We start from the raw sequence: 21033 nt of genomic DNA on the forward strand, positions 1-21033 counted from the left end.
GGGTTCGAATCCCGGATGGGACTCAACCGAAAAAAGTACTAGCATTTGTACTTTACTAAGAAAGTGAAATCCCAAATATGACATATGTTGCATTTGACCACTTTCTAAATGGCATCGTGTAATCATAGCTTTCGGCCGTGGGAGCCGTGCCAATTTACACTCATCAGAGGGGTACACAAAGTACGCAGTCTAGACTACCAGTTGTCCGACTTTCATTTTTGTGGAAGTCGCGGTGGCTGAGCGGGCTAGGCGGCTGACTTTGTGTGCTGGCGATTAGGTGCCTGACTCTGAGGGTGCGGGTTCGAATCCCAGATGGGACTCAACCGAAAAAAGTACTAGCATTTGTACTTTACTAAGAAAGTGAAATCCCAAATATGACATATGTTGCATTTGACCACTTTCTAAATGGCATCGTGTAATCATAGCTTTCGGCCGTGGGAGCCGTGCCAATTTACACTCATCAGAGGGGTACACAAAGTACGCAGTCTAGACTACCAGTTGTCCGACTTTCATTTTTGTGGAAGTCGCGCTGGCTGAGCGGGCTAGGCGGCTGACTTTGTGTGCTGGCGATTAGGTGCCTGACTCTGAGGGTGCGGGTTCGAATCCCGGATGGGACTCAACCGAAAAAAGTACTAGCATTTGTACTTTACTAAGAAAGTGAAATCCCAAATATGACATATGTTGCATTTGACCACTTTCTAAATGGCATCGTGTAATCATAGCTTTCGGCCGTGGGAGCCGTGCCAATTTACACTCATCAGAGGGGTACACAAAGTACGCAGTCTAGACTACCAGTTGTCCGACTTTCATTTTTGTGGAAGTCGCGGTGGCTGAGCGGGCTAGGCGGCTGACTTTGTGTGCTGGCGATTAGGTGCCTGACTCTGAGGGTGCGGGTTCGAATCCCGGATGGGACTCAACCGAAAAAAGTACTAGCATTTGTACTTTACTAAGAAAGTGAAATCCCAAATATGACATATGTTGCATTTGACCACTTTCTAAATGGCATCGTGTAATCATAGCTTTCGGCCGTGGGAGCCGTGCCAATTTACACTCATCAGAGGGGTACACAAAGTACGCAGTCTAGACTACCAGTTGTCCGACTTTCATTTTTGTGGAAGTCGCGGTGGCTGAGCGGGCTAGGCGGCTGACTTTGTGTGCTGGCGATTAGGTGCCTGACTCTGAGGGTGCGGGTTCGAATCCCGGATGGGACTCAACCGAAAAAAGTACTAGCATTTGTACTTTACTAAGAAAGTGAAATCCCAAATATGACATATGTTGCATTTGACCACTTTCTAAATGGCATCGTGTAATCATAGCTTTCGGCCGTGGGAGCCGTGCCAATTTACACTCATCAGAGGGGTACACAAAGTACGCAGTCTAGACTACCAGTGGTCCGACTTTCATTTTTGTGGAAGTCGCGGTGGCTGAGCGGGCTAGGCGGCTGACTTTGTGTGCTGGCGATTAGGTGCCTGACTCTGAGGGTGCGGGTTCGAATCCCGGATGGGACTCAACCGAAAAAAGTACTAGCATTTGTACTTTACTAAGAAAGTGAAATCCCAAATATGACATATGTTGCATTTGACCACTTTCTAAATGGCATCGTGTAATCATAGCTTTCGGCCGTGGGAGCCGTGCCAATTTACACTCATCAGAGGGGTACACAAAGTACGCAGTCTAGACTACCAGTTGTCCGACTTTCATTTTTGTGGAAGTCGCGGTGGCTGAGCGGGCTAGGCGGCTGACTTTGTGTGCTGGCGATTAGGTGCCTGACTCTGAGGGTGCGGGTTCGAATCCCAGATGGGACTCAACCGAAAAAAGTACTAGCATTTGTACTTTACTAAGAAAGTGAAATCCCAAATATGACATATGTTGCATTTGACCACTTTCTAAATGGCATCGTGTAATCATAGCTTTCGGCCGTGGGAGCCGTGCCAATTTACACTCATCAGAGGGGTACACAAAGTACGCAGTCTAGACTACCAGTGGTCCGACTTTCATTTTTGTGGAAGTCGCGGTGGCTGAGCGGGCTAGGCGGCTGACTTTGTGTGCTGGCGATTAGGTGCCTGACTCTGAGGGTGCGGGTTCGAATCCCGGATGGGACTCAACCGAAAAAAGTACTAGCATTTGTACTTTACTAAGAAAGTGAAATCCCAAATATGACATATGTTGCATTTGACCACTTTCTAAATGGCATCGTGTAATCATAGCTTTCGGCCGTGGGAGCCGTGCCAATTTACACTCATCAGAGGGGTACACAAAGTACGCAGTCTAGACTACCAGTTGTCCGACTTTCATTTTTGTGGAAGTCGCGCTGGCTGAGCGGGCTAGGCGGCTGACTTTGTGTGCTGGCGATTAGGTGCCTGACTCTGAGGGTGCGGGTTCGAATCCCGGATGGGACTCAACCGAAAAAAGCACTAGCATTTGTACTTTACTAAGAAAGTGAAATCCCAAATATGACATATGTTGCATTTGACCACTTTCTAAATGGCATCGTGTAATCATAGCTTTCGGCCGTAGGAGCCGTGCCAATTTACACTCATCAGAGGGGTACACAAAGTACGCAGTCTAGACTACCAGTTGTCCGACTTTCATTTTTGTGGAAGTCGCGGTGGCTGAGCGGGCTAGGCGGCTGACTTTGTGTGCTGGCGATTAGGTGCCTGACTCTGAGGGTGCGGGTTCGAATCCCGGATGGGACTCAACCGAAAAAAGTACTAGCATTTGTACTTTACTAAGAAAGTGAAATCCCAAATATGACATATGTTGCATTTGACCACTTTCTAAATGGCATCGTGTAATCATAGCTTTCGGCCGTGGGAGCCGTGCCAATTTACACTCATCAGAGGGGTACACAAAGTACGCAGTCTAGACTACCAGTTGTCCGACTTTCATTTTTGTGGAAGTCGCGCTGGCTGAGCGGGCTAGGCGGCTGACTTTGTGTGCTGGCGATTAGGTGCCTGACTCTGAGGGTGCGGGTTCGAATCCCGGATGGGACTCAACCGAAAAAAGCACTAGCATTTGTACTTTACTAAGAAAGTGAAATCCCAAATATGACATATGTTGCATTTGACCACTTTCTAAATGGCATCGTGTAATCATAGCTTTCGGCCGTAGGAGCCGTGCCAATTTACACTCATCAGAGGGGTACACAAAGTACGCAGTCTAGACTACCAGTTGTCCGACTTTCATTTTTGTGGAAGTCGCGGTGGCTGAGCGGGCTAGGCGGCTGACTTTGTGTGCTGGCGATTAGGTGCCTGACTCTGAGGGTGCGGGTTCGAATCCCGGATGGGACTCAACCGAAAAAAGTACTAGCATTTGTACTTTACTAAGAAAGTGAAATCCCAAATATGACATATGTTGCATTTGACCACTTTCTAAATGGCATCGTGTAATCATAGCTTTCGGCCGTAGGAGCCGTGCCAATTTACACTCATCAGAGGGGTACACAAAGTACGCAGTCTAGACTACCAGTTGTCCGACTTTCATTTTTGTGGAAGTCGCGGTGGCTGAGTGGGCTAGGCGGCTGACTTTGTGTGCTGGCGATTAGGTGCCTGACTCTGAGGGTGCGGGTTCGAATCCCGGATGGGACTCAACCGAAAAAAGTACTAGCATTTGTACTTTACTAAGAAAGTGAAATCCCAAATATGACATATGTTGCATACGATTTATGTTCGTTTATCAAGTTTGTTTTTTGTAGGGTAGCGAAGTTGTTAAATGTCATCACGTCAGAGGTCAGGGTTCGATTCCCGACATGGGTACATTGTGTGAAACCCATTTCTGGTGTGCCCCAACGTAAAATTGCTAAAAGCGACGTAAAACTCTCTCACTTGTTTATTCATGCTACTTACCATTCGTAACAGATAATGATTAATGTAGAACCCAGGTGGCTAAACCTTTGTCGAGGAAACCACCCATAAATCAACTATTACCCTGAGATTTGAAACAAATCAGAAACTGGTTCATGTGCCTGTTTCAGAATATTATGGACTTTGCTGCTTTTAACAATGGTCGGGGTTTGTCTGTATACGTTGGTTGACCTTTACACGGAGTACTACAGCTACAGCGTCACCACCAAGATTACAGGGGAACGCAAACAACAGATCAGGTTCCCTGCTGTCACTATATGCACCATGAACATGTTTGACAAGACCAAACAGAACCTAACTAACGCAGAGCTAAGCTATCTTCAAAGCTATGGGTACCCGAGATCTATGTTACGTCCAAATGACTGGGACGGAGAGGAAGGGAGAGAGTTAGATATACCGGACGATGTCAAATTCTGGGTCGGTGGGGCGTACAAAAAAGAAGACATATTCAAGATCATATACTTCAAAAACAACCAAGTGCTCCCCGAAAACCTCACTTACAGTCCGAAACAAGATCAGCGTTGCTTTACCTTCAACTCAGTGGTCGATATCAATGCTCAAGAATCTGAACGTGCAGGTTTGACAATGGTTCTCAACATCATGCAAAACACCTATATGGAGGGGACTACATACGAGGCAGTGTTACAGGTAAATATCATAATAAACACAGAAATGGGCAAAGAGGTTCACAAAAAACCCGACAATATATTGCACGTGAACGTAGACAAATGCAACAATTTCCCAGACATTAGACCTGCTGGGTTCCGGTAAACCATATACCTTTGTGCCGATAACTTTTCTCATAAATTCAGTCACTGATTGGTCTGTCCAAGTCTCGAATGTTTACAGTATGTATGTTTATTGCTTAACGCCACTCTCAGCAATATCCCAGGTATATGGAGGCAGTCTGTAAATAATCGAGTGATCTACACCATGAGCATGATTAACGCAATCGGAATAAGTTGACATGTGTCATGTGATCCGATCACGTTAGTCGCCTCTTAAAGCAGTCAGTGGTTGCTGAAGACCCATTTTAACCTGGATCTTCCCATGAAAATTTCAGGTACTTCCAAAACCACGGTTCAGATTGTTACAGACTGGTGACACCCTTGAAGATCTAGGATGAACATGCCTTCAGCAACCCACGCTTGCCATTAAAGGCGACTATGATGGTGTTCCGGTTAATAACGTGCCATCACAAAAGTATAAGAAATCCCCTTTGAACCATCAAAATTATAACAGAGACAAGTCTAAAATATTCAGTATTATGTATTGAGCAGACAAATATCAAGATACAACGATTCACAACAGAGGTTTCCAGTACGATGCAGATCTAAAGTAATTGGTCAGAAATATAATATCAGCTTACCAACGTCTTGGTTTTCAGTGAGAAACACTTCTACTAAATATTTCACAGTGAGCTTTCTTGCATATAGGTCAAGCGTTGATGGAGTGACAGACAGATGTAGGTAGGTCGAATGATGACCCAACTCCAGTATTACTCCGAGTGTAAGTCCGTGTGTGTGTGGTCAACATAGTAACCAGCCTTACATATGCACAGTCACTGATTCTTGAGCATTCCAAGGAACCTTCGCTATCGGCCTCGTATTTACCAACAGTCACAACACACGCTTATATACAGAGGAGTTCCTAAAGAAAGGCAACTCTAAATTACCACCTTAAAAGGTGTGCCGCTAAAATACTATTACCGATGATACGAAATATGACCCTTAATAACTATCACCCTAAACGTTGTGACCCAATAATCACTATCACTTAACGAATAACGATGCAAACTACAGAAAACACACTCTTGTAACACTTGTCCAAAGAGGCGACTAACGGGCTTGGTGGTCAGACTCGCTGTCTTGGTTGACACATGTCTAGAGCTAGAAATAAACATATTTGTAGACCCTTATTTTTGGTCCTGGTCCTTTTCCTTATTCAATATCGAAATTTTACACCTTCCCTCCTGAGATTGTATTATCAGTAACTTATCAACATTGAGCATGCAGTGGCGGTCGTTTGGGGAAACGGAGCTGATAACGGTAGAAGTAGAAGTCAATCGTGACAAACGAAGATTCGAACCCAGATAATGTATTTCTGGCACAGCAAATAGCACAGCCATAAATGTCTGGTACACAGGCATTGAGTGTCTCGCCTTGCTAACAAATATCATTGATTTACTTACATCGTTGTTAAAATGCATTCCCTCAGATGAAGTACCTCCCTGATCCATATAGTAATACCCGCGGGGCGGGTTGGGTTGATACTAAAGCATCGGACTTTGTCAACCCCCCCCCCCCCCCCTGAATGGTTCAAGGTGTACAGCTTTCTCGGTTGTCTTCTGGAGTGCTCCAATAAGGCTGCCATGGATGCCTGTAACGGTACCGCCGGATGGGAACCCCAGCCAGGTTCCTTTTCGTTGTTCTTTCAACAGGACATTTAACATTCCACATCTGGTCACTTGACCAGAAAACAGTACCTGGGTTTCTTCTCGCCTTCCATTAAACAATAACATTCCACAAATAACATCCTTACAATGCAAAAAAAAAATCATTTTGAGGTATTTCTGAAAGTGTGGCATGTTAGAATTTCATAATGACTGCTGAGATATTTTTCAGCAATATCAGCCTGCAGCACTGTTCTGTGAAGGAAGTACAGCTATGTTACTGTCCCAAAAGTGGTAAGATCATTTCTGTTTCATTGAACGTTGTGTTTATGTATTATGTAGACATGTTCATGGTACAGGTCCATTGTATTCTTTTTGTATTCTTCCCAAATAGATTGCAGTGAGCTTTTAAAAGCATAGCCGTCTGATTAGTGTAAGAGTATTCTGTCTGTGCCAAGTTCTTCCCACAATACACATAGTTACTATGATGAAAGTAACGGCAGGGTAGCCTAGTGGTCAAAGCGTTCGCTCGCCACGCCGAAGACCCGGGACGGATTCCCCACATAGGTATAATGTGTAAGGCCCATACGTGTGTGTGTGTGTACGTGGTTGTGGATGTGCCTTTGCATGTGCAATTCAGTATAACATGTAAACTACTAATCTTATGATGAATCTCGGTAACTTAACACTAGTAGCAGCAGAAACATTTGAATTAATTATACACCGTTGAGAGAATAATCAGTCACAAGGACAGTCTCAAAATACAATAAGACTTTGCTGGGAATACTGAAACATATATGTTGTTAGCAATCTCATGCATTTTGTTTTTTCGTTCCGAGGAAGACATTTTGTGTCTTGAAACACACTTAGAATACTTATTTTATGTTCCAAGATACCAGTAAATGAATATTCACCAGATAAAGTATGCTGCTTTTTTATTGTAAATACCTACTATGTTCAAAGTAAATGAATATTCACCACATAATGTATGCTGCTATATTTAATGTACATTGTAAATATCTGCTTACTTCTGCATTGATATGATTATAATATGTAAACTGAACGTACTATAAAGTGTGAAATGTGTAAACCGCCGCCGAAATGGCTGAAATATTGCTAAAAGTACGCAGCATACTCACTCACTAAAGTCAGAGATACTATAGTTGCCCCTACTGAGATGTTTTTTCACACTTAAAATTACAGAATTTCCTCAGTTGTACAATATAGGGGTAGTTCAACAACGTTATTACATGTGTTCTTCTGTTGGTGATTGTCTACTTTATTCTGCTAATGGTTTTGGCGTTCTGGGCAACAAAGAGGTACTTTGTTTCCGTTGTCATGGTATCATGTTTGACTTGAATTTCTTATTCATAATTGGTGAGTTTGTGTTGTCAGTGCAATCTAAACTACTCTGTATTCCTTCGAAAGATCTTGCACACACTGAATAATTCAATAATTTCAGTATACTGGAAGATTCAGTATACTGAAAGATTACGGATAGTATCATCAAGAGTAAATAGATCGCTTTCGCAGAAGGCGGCTGGCTTGACCCTTTGTTTGGAACTGGCGTCCAGTACTTGACTTATATAGAACACCTCCTACTTTATCTGTCAGTACTACTACGATTCCAGATGGACACTCTCACGCCGAGGTTTGGAGACCACCATGCCCGCCCACATATAACTAATGTGGCACTGATAATCAAGATCATACTAACCACCTGTTCTGAAATATTGTGTTTTTATCATAGCGACAAGGGGGCTTGTAGCGAAAAGCCGTGCGTTTTCTGTGGACTTATTGCGTCAAAGCGATGGGAATATATTCATCACAAAAAGGACAATATCCTTAGAGGACATAAAGTTGTAAGAGAAATTGCGAGACCCATATGGAACACGGCCTTTTATTCCTGGTAGATATACAGCTGTAAGAGAAATTACTAGACCTATATAGGACACGGCCAGTCTTATCTGTACGACATCAGTACTGATCAGCCACCGAAATCACACAGACAATGGGTCTTGTGCTGAACCATTTATCCTTGCAGTGATTTAAGAAACGACATAGATAGATAGTAATACCCAATCTGAGCAGGACTTGGTTCTGTTCTGGTTACTGCTTGTCTCCAAAAATATTTTTCTACTTTTTAAGATATATGCTAACTCGTTTTAAATCGATCGATAAGTGAAAATCTAGTATTTTTACTGCCTTCGTTGGCAGGATTATATCTTAACTCACTCACTCTTTGTTGACGTTCCCGTGTTTTGTGCAGCTGGCATGGCTTATATAGAATACCTCCTATCTTATCTGTCCGCCCTCAGTACTACACAGCCTACGATTGCAGACGGACGCTCTTACGACGAGGTTTGGGGAACTTCATGCCCGGTCACATAGAAGTAGTATGTTACTTATTATATGGATTACACAAACCATGTATGTATCGGGTTCTATAGCACAGAGAAATTTGTGAAATGAGCTACTACTTATATGATCGAGTACGCACCATACGAAATGTGTTGATCGTATTGATTAGGACTATTTCCAAGTGTGGTTTTCTTTGTAACAAAAAGGGATGGTGGGGTAGACAAAAGGATAAAGCATTCGCTTGTCACGCTGAAGACCTGGGTTCGTTTCCCCACATGGTTAAATGTGTGAAGGCCATTGCTGGTGTCCCCCATCGTGATATTGCTGGAGTATTGCTAAAAGCGGACCGAAACTAAACTCATTCATTGTATCAGATTGTTCCGGGACAGCTTTCGTAATACGTTACCAACCCTTGTGATTTGTGTCTGCTTACAGTTCTATGCATCCATAAATTTTGTACCTGATTATATTCGTTACAGTGCACATGTATTAACTGGGACTTGTGCCCATACCCTTTGATCAGCGTAAACGTTGTGAGTGAGTGAGTGAGTTGAGATTATTGCTGCAATCTTCCAACTATATTGAGGTGGCCCGTAAATGTCTGGACCAGACAATTAGCATTGATTTACGCGATTGGAATACGAAGACATGTGTGAACCATGTAAGTGAGTCTAACCAACCGATCCTGTTAGTCCTCTCTTACGACAATGTGGTTACTGAAGATCAATTCTTACCCGGAGTATAAAGGTTAACTAAATTTTTTAATATACAGTTGCTTCTGTCGCTTCTGTGATCAGACCCTTTTAGTTATAATGTACCTTATTCCCAAGCACCCACAGCCGATAGATATAGAGAAGTCACTTCTTGATTCAGAAAATATGATATATCACAGTACCTGAATTTGGCCTCAGGACTGATGAAAGTGCAAAAAGTTGTTATCCTGTGCTGAGCAATGCACACTTAACACTTTATCGGCTTAACAGTATCCGACTTTTAAGGCAGTGAAGGCAGGGGCACTGGTAATATTATTCACCATGTTGACTATTAGAATGATAATAACTTCCCGTGTTTAACTCTCTCAGTCATTCCCCGTTTCATAGCATAAGTTACCACATCGTGTCGATGGAAATACGGAGTTTTATCAGTCCCGAGTAAGGTTGTATTCCCCGAGCCGGTGGCGTATATGTTACATAAATTATTAAGGTCACATGTATTACACGTGATAATGTAATACAAATCTGGCTCCTAAAATGATATAGCTTTAATATTGAACAAGTGTACATATAGACATAGAAATATCCCGTGCAACCACTATAGGGTGACAACATTGCACTAGTCTCGCCGACTTCAAAGAATCAATGTTTCCTTGTACAATATGAGCGTAGATTATTATGACAACTCTCTGATCTATATAGCACATCCTATACACATACTTTTTGTAGGCAATTATTAGTACGCCCTTTTGAAGTAGACGGTCTTGAATGGTGATCGACAGTTGATATCCTCACTACTAATGGAAGTTCACTCTACCGACTCCATATATAGAACAGCACCACCTATTGGTTCTGTCCGTATATTGTCGTCATGGCTGGCGATACCGCCATTTGCTCATGTCAGACAGATCATAATGTCCATTCTGTTGGTAATGATTTGTGAGGTCTTAATTAAAGTCAGACGAACAAATCGTTGGGAAACCATACGCTCTTACGTATTGGGGTACAAGTCATTCGGATCAGTCCGGTTCTGTTCGGAATATGATATGAAGATGATCAGAATGCACAAAAAAGAAATTCATTAATTTGGACAAAATGATTCGATATCAACTAGAAAAGGTTTCAAAAGGTTAACAAAAACTGAATTTTTGAATTGCATTACCGTATACAGAACCCAAGGCAAAATACTAACACTGCTTCAGCACTACCATGATGCAGAGTGGGGATGACCCTGTGTCTCATTGATCAGTCTCTAGTCCAGTGTAACCTTTGACTGAGATATTGCAATGATATAGCTAATTGCTCAGACCAGGAGAATGAACATCACTCTTTGTAAAACGATGACGTTCAGGCAGAACGTCGACCATTCTTTCGGAAACCCATGTTTGGCATCTCTTTAAATTATACACATCATATTTATCACTTTCTGTTTTAATTCCGGGTAGGTGATCAATTCAAACCAATCGGCATTTTCATCCGTATGTAATTATATATCATAGTTATATGCTAGAAACTTAATTCTCGCATCTTACCTTTTTCATTAGCATCGAAACATGCGAAAACACAAGCAGATGAGAGCACACGTATAGTATTCCCAGAAATTATTGAGAATCATGTTGCGTCATGTAACTCATTACGTTTATTAACTTCTGGCGTTTTACTTACATAAACATGTTAAAACATCATCCTTTTGCAGTCTCAGTCTTGTTTTAGTACTTTGTTAGACCTCCTCGCTCAGCAATGCATGCCTGAATACGCCTAGGCACACTACCCATCAAAGTTTGTAGGTAATCGTCTGACAGGGTATCCCAATATTGGACCACCTCGGCCTTCATATCTTCAATATTTCTCAGTCCCTTTTGGTTTATTCTGTCCTTCATGACTCCCCACACATTCTCAATTGGGTTTAGGTCTGGGCTGTAACTGGGCCAGTCTAAAACTTGAACATTTTCGCCCGACAACCACTGTTTTGTGTAGCGCGCAGTGTGTTTTGGGTCATTATCATGCTGGAAAATCCAATCATCTTCATACAATGTTTGTGCTGTCGGAAGAAGGTGACCATTTAGAATGTCAACGTATCTTTCTTTTGTCAAGTTTCCCGTGAAAACACACAAGGGCGTCACTCCGCGAGCCCATATGCCACCCCACATGTGAAACTTCGTTCTATGTTTTGGTCGCTGGTAGATAGGTTTGACAGTATCTTTGGTCCAAATTTTCACACAATTAGGGAAAAGCCAAACAGAACTTTCATCCGAAAAGAAAATATTATCCCAATCTTGATTTTCATGAGCCCGACACCAGTTTAAACATTTTGCCTTTTGTGCATCTTTCATCAACGGCGAGGGAATTCCACGTTTTTTCACCCAATTAAGTCTCTGTAATTCCTGCCTAACTGTTTCATTGCATACCTGAGGACTTCCTCTGCTAATCATTTCATTTCAGATGTTCTCAACACTTTTCAATTTGCCCCTACTCACAATCTGCCCAAGTCTTCGGCGATCCACAACACTGAATTTCCTAGGCCGACCTGCCCCTGCTTTGTGCTCTATCCCGGTTCCTGTTTGAATATTCTTCAAAGTTCTGTATACTGTAGACAGAGGAATGCCATGTCTACAAGCTAACACTTTAGCATCAGCCTCACCCCTTTCAAAATCATCTAGAATGAGCTTTCTTTTCTCTCTTGCTGTAAATTCTGCCATGTCAACACAGGAAGCCGTCTGCTCAGACAAGGGAAATAACTCTTGACGTAATGAGCTGCCTTCTAAGCCTTCAAGAATTGTCTCCCTTATTTAGTATGCTTAGTGCATAGTGAAAGCCCTTTTTCCAATCTTAGCATCATTAGAAAAAAACAAAGATTTTCTCAATAATTTCTGGGAACACTGTATAGCCATGACAATGATTATTTCTTTTCTAGATGTTTTATCACAAAATGGGAATGCGATGCGAATGGGAATGCATTTATGAGAAAGTCCTCACAGTTTGAATTGTAAACATGACGTAGCAACTGCAACAAAATTGGCCTGACCCTTAAAGTGAGTGAGTGAGTTTAGTTTTACGCCACACTCAGCAATATTCCAGCTATATGGCGGCGGTCTGTAAATAATCGAGTCTGGACCAGACAATCCAGTGATCAACAACATGAGCATCGATCTGCGCAATTGGGAACCGGTGACATGTGTCAACCAAGTCAGCGAGCCTGACTGTGCATGCTAAATTGATCAATCTTAGAAATTAAGACAATAAAATCGAAGCAACGAGTAAATACTCGAAATTTCAAGTTTTGACTCGAAGTAACGAGAAAATAATCGAAGCGAGGAGAAAGTAATCGAAGGAACGAAAAAATAATTGAAATAACATGAAAATACTCGAAATGTCAAGTTTTTGAAAGAAACTTGAAGTAAATTCTCTAAGTAACGAGAAAGTAATCGAAGGAACGAAAAAAAATCTGAAATTACGAAAACTACTGAAAGCAGCGAGGGAATAATCGAAGTAACGAGAATTGTCTTTGTAAAAAATATTTTATGCTACAAAGTGGCAGCATTAGGCTTTCGTAAAACGATATGACCATTTCATAAAATAACTATAGTTTTCCAAAAGAGAGAGTATTTAGTGTTCTACGCTGCATTCAATATAAAAAAAAAACAATGTTATCAAACGAAGACTTTCAGATAGCCTCTACATATTATTATCCAGCCGATGCTGGCGCACCAACATTTTTCATTTAAACATAAAATTGCGGATGTCATCATGCGAGTGTGGATCGTAAATATCATCTATCATGAAATCACATAGTATTAGAGAGAGTTTGGCGTAGCCATTACTCAAACGTACCACGCCAATCGTTTGCAACGATCCTAATCAAAATAATTCCAAAGATTAGTCCTGCACTGAAAGGTGTTCATAGCTTCATACATGTTTAAGGGTTCAGGTAAAATAATACACCAATACCAATAAAAGTGTGTTTCCTGTCGAAACTGTGAAGGTCAGCAGCAGATGAAGTACCGGTGATAAGAGAGACCAAGATTTCAAAATGTCTATCAACTGTAAAAATATCCATCGATTTGGCGACTATAGCACACACATAGACAAGATCCGAGAAAAACAAATCTAAATATCGGATGATTTGTTTAAATCACATCAAATAGAACATATGACAGGTGGAACAAAAAACCGCAAAAGCTTGTGTTTGTCATTTGCGGTTCAATTGTTAATTTGTTTGACTCGGATGAATATTATACGGATATCACAATTCTTCACACACTTTATTCTATCAATGTATTTACTCAGGGACTGGTATATCAGCTCTGGTACTGCTCACCATTAAACAATTATGACACTGAATTATTTCATCAAACAACAGAATGTCTGCGGCGGTTTCATCGATGATACTCCGAACTTATGCCATACCAGCCTATTTCAGACGAGACAGCAGGCACTGCTCTTATCTTGCTCTCTCCAATGGCATTATGAAGATGGAGCCAGTTGTCCCCCTCAAGGATAGAGTGGCATTGGGGGAAGAAATCGTATCTCAGTGGCAGGACTTATGGCGGGACTTCCTGCAAAATACCAGTCTCCATGGCTGTAGGAATATCCATTGTCACAAGCGTGATAAAATTGTCAGGTAAGACGCGTCATGTGGGAAATTTTGTATAGAAATGTCGAGAGATACTGATGAAAATGTAATGTTTGCGCTGCGCCAATATTCCAACTATATTGCGGTGATCTGTAAATAATCGAGTTTGGACCAGACAATAGAGTCATACTTGGCAGCATTAAAAACGCAATACCTTTATGTTTTACTTCTATAAAAGAGTGTCATAGACAGTAATTTCACACAATCACATAAGTTTGTCACGTAACTTGCCAACGTAACTTTCAGTGTTTTGAATTCGAATCCAAATGCTGAAAGATACAGTCTTTGCATATGCATGAAATCCCCAAATGAAAAAATCGTCCGAACGCAACATATTCCTGAAATGCATGGAGTGGATGTGCAATCCCCATACCTGGTCCCTAAAAAATCATTCACCCTTTGCTCCACATCACTTGCCACACCTTAACAACAAGAAGGAACCAGGCTATTGGGATGCTGAAAGCTGGAAGTACAGGAGAAGCAGTTGCCAGGCACTCCATCAATGGGCCATATTCGAAGCATTCGAAACTGATTCAACACAACACGTTCAGGTGCGCCACGTTACGTCAGGGTCGGAACATTCGCCTCCCGCATCTCCGGAATCGATTTCTGCAGCAACAACACGAACTGTAGGGACAGGACAGAAGGATCAGCGCACGTTCCGTTCGTAGAGTCTTGATGGTCACGGTCTACGCGCTCGGCGCCCATACATCGGACAGATCCTGACGCCACGTCACTGCCGCGACAGACTCAATTGGGTCCAGAACAGAGGGTACCCGATTTGTGAACGATAGCGTCATGGTATGGGGAAGATCACGAGTTGTTCAGTATTGCATCATCTATCGACGCCAAAGTGATACACAGCATTGTTGAAGTTGACCGATTTGGTATGGGGCAGATCAAGCGGTGTTCAGTATTGCATCAAATATCGACGCCAAAGTGATACACAGCATTGTTGAAGTTGACCGATTTGGTATGGGGAAGATCAAGCGGTGTTCAGTATTGCATCAAATATCGACGCCAAAGTGATACACAGCATTGTTGAAGTTGACCGATTTGGTATGGGGAAGATCAAGCGGTGTTCAGTATTGCATCAAATATCGACGCCAAAGTGATACACAGCATTGTTGAAGTTGACCGATTTGGTATGGGGAAGATCATGCGGTATTCAGTATTGCATCAAATATCGACGCCAAAGTGATACACAGCATTGTTGAAGTTGACCGATTTGGTATGGGGAAGATCAAGTGGTGTTCAGTATTGCATCAAATATCGACGCCAAAGTGATACACAGCATTGTTGAAATTGACCGATTTGGTATGGGGAAGATCAAGCGGTGTTCAGTATTGCATCAAATATCGACGCCAAAGTGATACACAGCATTGTTGAAGTTGACCGATTTGGTATGGGGCAGATCATTCGGTGTTCAGTATTGTATTAAATATCTTTGTTTGAAATCGGTACTGCGTTTTTAATACCGCCCAGTATATCTAAAGTTCAAGCATTATGAAGAATTAAATATGAGACATTCGATGTTCATGTAACACTGACAGAAATATAGATGCACTGGAAAAAACACATTCCAAATAACCTATAAGGTAATGGCAATGTATACATGCAATGGTCTTGTATTAGTATTCATGAAATGTCAAAGGAGATGATGTTCACAGTGCTAACATACGAGTATACTCACAACGATTGTCAGTTTTGGCACTTTTACCCGAATCTGTAATGACTGTATGTTATTTATCATTTAGCTTAAACTAATTGGGGTGTTGGCATCTTCGTAAACACCTATTTAACTGGTGGAGTGGCTTCAGACCAGATGATGTTTACAATTCATTTTCTACAAGGATATTCACTCTAAACATGCGCTTTCTGAATAATACAATCTTTAGATTTAACACGGTGCTTTAATAATTCTGTATTCTTTTGCTGATACGGTCATTAACACTATCGTGCTGTGATGCAGCATTCATACTTTGTCTTCAGTGGTCCACTTGACTCATACACCTGTGATAAATCAGTTGGTGGCGATGTATAGCCCAGTTTCATACTGTCTTGTCCGAATTTTAAATCCAGTTTTAGAGTTTGATGCTAGTTTTACTTCGAACATACTATGATATTCTACTTGGTTCTACTGTCTTTCGTTGACAGGTTTATATACTTTACGTGTACTTATGGTGAATGTTTCAGTCACGATACGGCTGAAATACTGCCGATGTGACTTTAAATTTTAACTCACTCACTCGCCTGTGAAAAATTTAAGATTCTATAAGCCTTCTTACAACAGCCTGATACAACTTCATGCAGTGCAGATTCTGAATTCGTCAGTTGATTTGTCAAGATCGTAGGTTCTACAGCAGTGGTGATAAGGTTGTAATAATAGGAAAGGGAGGAGAATGGTGTAAATCAGTATACTATTCTTCACGGTCATTGTTGGATGGGCTGGTCATATTTCCACTTCTTCTTACAGCCGTGTTTGAGACAAATGAGTTAACTGTTTCTAGGTAGTGTGGACTGTGTTGCTTCTGGCAATGGCTAGAGTGTGTCTGGGGACGCTGGCTGGTCTTTACAGCAGGTACTACAGCTACAACTTCACCACCAAGATTACAAGGGAACGCAAACAACAGATCAGGTTTCCTTAAACACTATATGCAACCGGAACAAGTTTGACGTGAGCCAAGGTAACCTTAATGACAGACAACTCAAATATCTTCGACACAATGGGGACCTGGAAGACATATACCCGCCTATTGACTGGGGTGGGAAGGAAGGGGCCAAACTAAACAAGATGGATTGTGTCAAATTCTGGGAGAGAGGGCATACAATGCAGTCGATATGTTAAAAGCGGCATATTTCAAAGGCCAGCCTCTCAACGTTATGGGGCTGAAGTACAGTCAGAAACAAGATCAACGCTGTTTCACATTCAACGGTGGTGATTTCGTGTCAGAAAATAAAGTACTGGTTTTAATTACTGACGTCATGCAAGGGACCTATTTCGATGTAGGAGTATAAGGGCTTGGGTTACGGTAAATATGTTTACACATTCAACTGTCGATGCATGTGACAATTTTCCATGGACAGAAAATAGATGTTAGATAACTACCTCGAAACTTCCATCTTGATTGCTATGTTCATTCCCAAAGTTCGATAACGAGGCAAAACGAATTTGTCGAAGCGAATAGCTCCAGTGGGTGAGTGATTGTGTGAGTTTAGTTTTAGGCCGCACTCAACAATATTCCAGCGATCTGTAATGATTGGATCCAGAGTATTTGACAAAATATATTCCGAATATGTCGGAATTGCTTTGTTTCACATGCACGGTCATCTATATACCAACTCAGCCCCGAGCTACAGGGATGATACAATGACTGGTGTCTCAGTCGGGACGTCGACACGCTTTAAGATGACAAAGAAAGAGGTACGTGTGTGTCAAGAATATTCAGACCTCTGTAATATTATAGATATCATAAAACCCTAAATTAACAGGTGTCCTACTACATGTCATCGCAGATTTTTGGTTGTGTGGGGATTTCAAGTTTGAACCAATTTTAGCAACCTATGCTTTTCGACTACTGAGTCCTTTATCGTCTCACGTGTTTTAACAGACCTCTTATCTGCACGGATTGTGTGGGCGATCTTCCGCACCCATATAACACCCGCTTGATGGATGTGTGAACATTAAAGCCTCAGACTTTGTCATCCCCCTTGAATGGTTCAAGGAGTACAGTTTTGAAGGGTGTCTTGAAGAGTGCTCCATTAAGGCAGCCATGGACGCCTGTAACTGCACCGCCGGATAGGAACCTCGTCAAGGTACGCGTATCTTTTTTTCATTTTAACAACAATGGACACGTCACGTCCAGTGATACCCATAAGTTATTCGCTATGCGTTGGGTGTGAGCTTCGACCAGGTATCGCTTTTCTTATGACTTTTTCAATTTATTCTCATTCTTTTTGCATTACAAATAAAACAAGTCTCAGTCATTTTGAGCATATCTCAAAACATGAATATATGATGTTTTACTGAACAACAACTTCAGATTGATCTAAATATGCCGTTTGAGAGCTAGCTTACTCCTTATAGTTAACTTACTCCTTAGTCAGGTGATAAACGTTGAAGGAGCAAGAATTAGCTCTGAAACGTCGTATGAATAATAAATTCTTATCCATAAACACTTGTCATGTATTCACGTTCGTCAAAATGCCTTTCAAGAACTTTCAAAAATCCCGGAACAAGTTTACGGGTGGATATAGGGGAGTCTGTTTTCTTATCCTGTTTCAAAACAGTATCAGTAACTATAATACCAATTGCAAATATGATATAATACGACAGCAAAATTCTGTCAGAAATTGGGACCTTTAAACTCACTGGAGCAGAGGTATATGTTCTACCCATCAAACGTTTAGCGTTTCAAGTGTAAATGTAGCCACTTACTTCAGTCAACTCTTCTGAACTAGATTTTGCAAAATATTCCATACTGTTGAAGGTGTTGTTTACACATGAACTGATGTATTGTAAAACGAAATCGTAAAGTAGAAAATATTATTGTCATGAATATGATGAAATTAGCAAATTCTTAACAAAACTTTACACCAAAAACGCAATTGTTCACATCCACGACATTTGCACGTTTTAAGCAATTTTGATGGAGGATACATTTTGCAGATGGTTCCACCATGTTAGTGGAAAAATTCATCTTCGAATTGTAACCATATATAAACACAACAGAAAGTGAGTTTTTTAGTGAACGTTTGATGGGTATAGTGTTAATTGAGGATATCTATTCCAGGCAGGGTCGATCTGCGGCATTGCTCTGTAAAGGAAGTCCACACGTGTTACCATCCCAAAAGCAGTAAGTTCTATGACACTAATATACAAAACAGGACCAAAATGTCCAGAAATACACTGAGAAACCTTCTGTTTAGGGTTTTAGTTGGAAATATTCGAAATGTACCAAAGGAATGTCTCCAGTATAGTAAAGTCTGTTCTGAGCAGAGCTAGCAATTTATTGCAATTTCATGCTTACCTGTGCCAGGAGCTGTCTTTGTCCAATTTACAAACGCATCACTACAATACATTTGATAGCCTCTTGGTTCAATGCAAAATGACATAGTGATAGTGAAGTAACGCTTACCATACAACACCGTGTATATATTTTATGTAAAACACAAATCTATATTTAGATCAAGTACAATGGGAGGCCAGAATGGGGAAGAGTTGTGCATGTCAATACCCATGTGAAGAAACATCATATGACATACAAGTGTCAACTATGTCACTGCCATCAAATGTCACGTTCATCTCTAACATGCTGCATGCAGAATATCCCCGTGACATGATGGGGTGAGAACAGATCTACGATGAATTAAATAATCTCTTTAATACATTAGTATTTCATGTCTGAAATTAAGAATCGCAGTGCATCGAAAATTGATTGCATATTAGATATTCATGAAACAGTATGTTTCCATAGATGCAAGATTTTTTTATATTTTATCCAGACAAAATATCCTGATTCTACGCTATCCACATGGTAGTTGACAAGGCGGAGCACCAGCCAGACTTGGAGCTGAATGATATATTCGGTCTGTATGAACTGTATGTATTTAAACTCAGGTTTATTTAGGATCAGGTTTATGTTATATAAAAGAATATCCAATAAATATAGACAGAACTATACCGACATAGGGAAATGAATACCGTGATAAATCCATGGAGTCTTCATGTGCAGGAGGTGCTTAAAACCATATGTCTATATATGCCATGGTACATCGTGATCAGTGGGATCAATACATATTCCTTCTGACGATTGCAACAAAGGAATGTACTTAGGCCTAGGTGTATTCAACGTCAAACACGTCCTTTGACGATCGAAGTATCGGACATAGTAGTCAACACAACACGCTACAACCGTCTTTAGCATTATTGGAAGACATCGATACGATTTTTTTTTATCATTTGTTCATCAACGCTCATGTGGTGGACATTTTTCCACTGGACAGACAGGTTTCTTCTGAGTGCTACACGACGTCATCACTTTCAGTGTTCCTCAAATATTCCATATTTTCAGTGGGTAGAGAATCCGCTATTTCATTTTCGGGTGAGGCTTATGAGCATATTAATTGAAAAGATGTTCCCACCTCAGGTGAAAAATGCAACACTGGATGTCCTGAACAAACGTACAGAAAATGGCTGTAAGTGAATGAAATGTCATTGACACAGTGTATTCTATGTCATGACTATGACAAGATCACATAAGAAAACATTGTCGTTTCACTATACTGCTAAACATCAATCTGACGGTTCCTTGTGTACATTTGCAGCCACGGTTGGTGGTCAGATTCGACTGTTTCTTGGGGCAAGTATTTTCACCACTGTGGAACTGCTGGAACTGCTGGAACTATTGGCTGCATGTTTGCTGACAAGCTTGATGTCACTGTGATCCAGACATAAACTTAATGGCTGAAGAACGTAATAAACCCTGGTAACCCAGTTAGATCTTCTTTCATTTTATAACAAAATTGTATTAATGATATGTTTTTGAACTGTAAGTGTTCAAAGTGTTTGTATATTTTTCATAAGTTTTCTAGATGATTGTGCACCACAACAGAAAATAAACATTTCAGGTCCTCTTTGTTCAACCAAGTCTGTGAGTCTCCATTGTATGCATGTTTTCAACGGAGATCGTTTCTATTTGAATTATTTATATACTGGTTTGCATGTATTCCAGACTGTCCACTGACTTGGAAGTCTGGAGTCAGCTGTGGATGAAAAGTTCATATCCCTCGTTCCAGGGAATATATGTTCTTTTCTTAAAATTGATGTTTGGCTTTGTTTTGTGGGTCTTTCTCTCTTGAGAATAAAATATACATCACATCGGTATCTTTGCACCTTTTTACATGAAAGGCCACAGGCACGTGGCATGATGTCTTTCTGTTTCAAAGTGATGTTACCTGTTACAGGACCTTTGCAAACATACATCTGAGTTCATATATTACATTATTCCGTTTTGAGAGCATACTACTAGCCAATTCTAATTTATATGGGACAATATAGTATATGTTCAT

Source organism: Haliotis asinina, chromosome 2 (assembly GCF_037392515.1).
Source record: "Haliotis asinina isolate JCU_RB_2024 chromosome 2, JCU_Hal_asi_v2, whole genome shotgun sequence".
Classification (NCBI taxonomy): Eukaryota; Metazoa; Mollusca; class Gastropoda; order Lepetellida; family Haliotidae; genus Haliotis; species Haliotis asinina.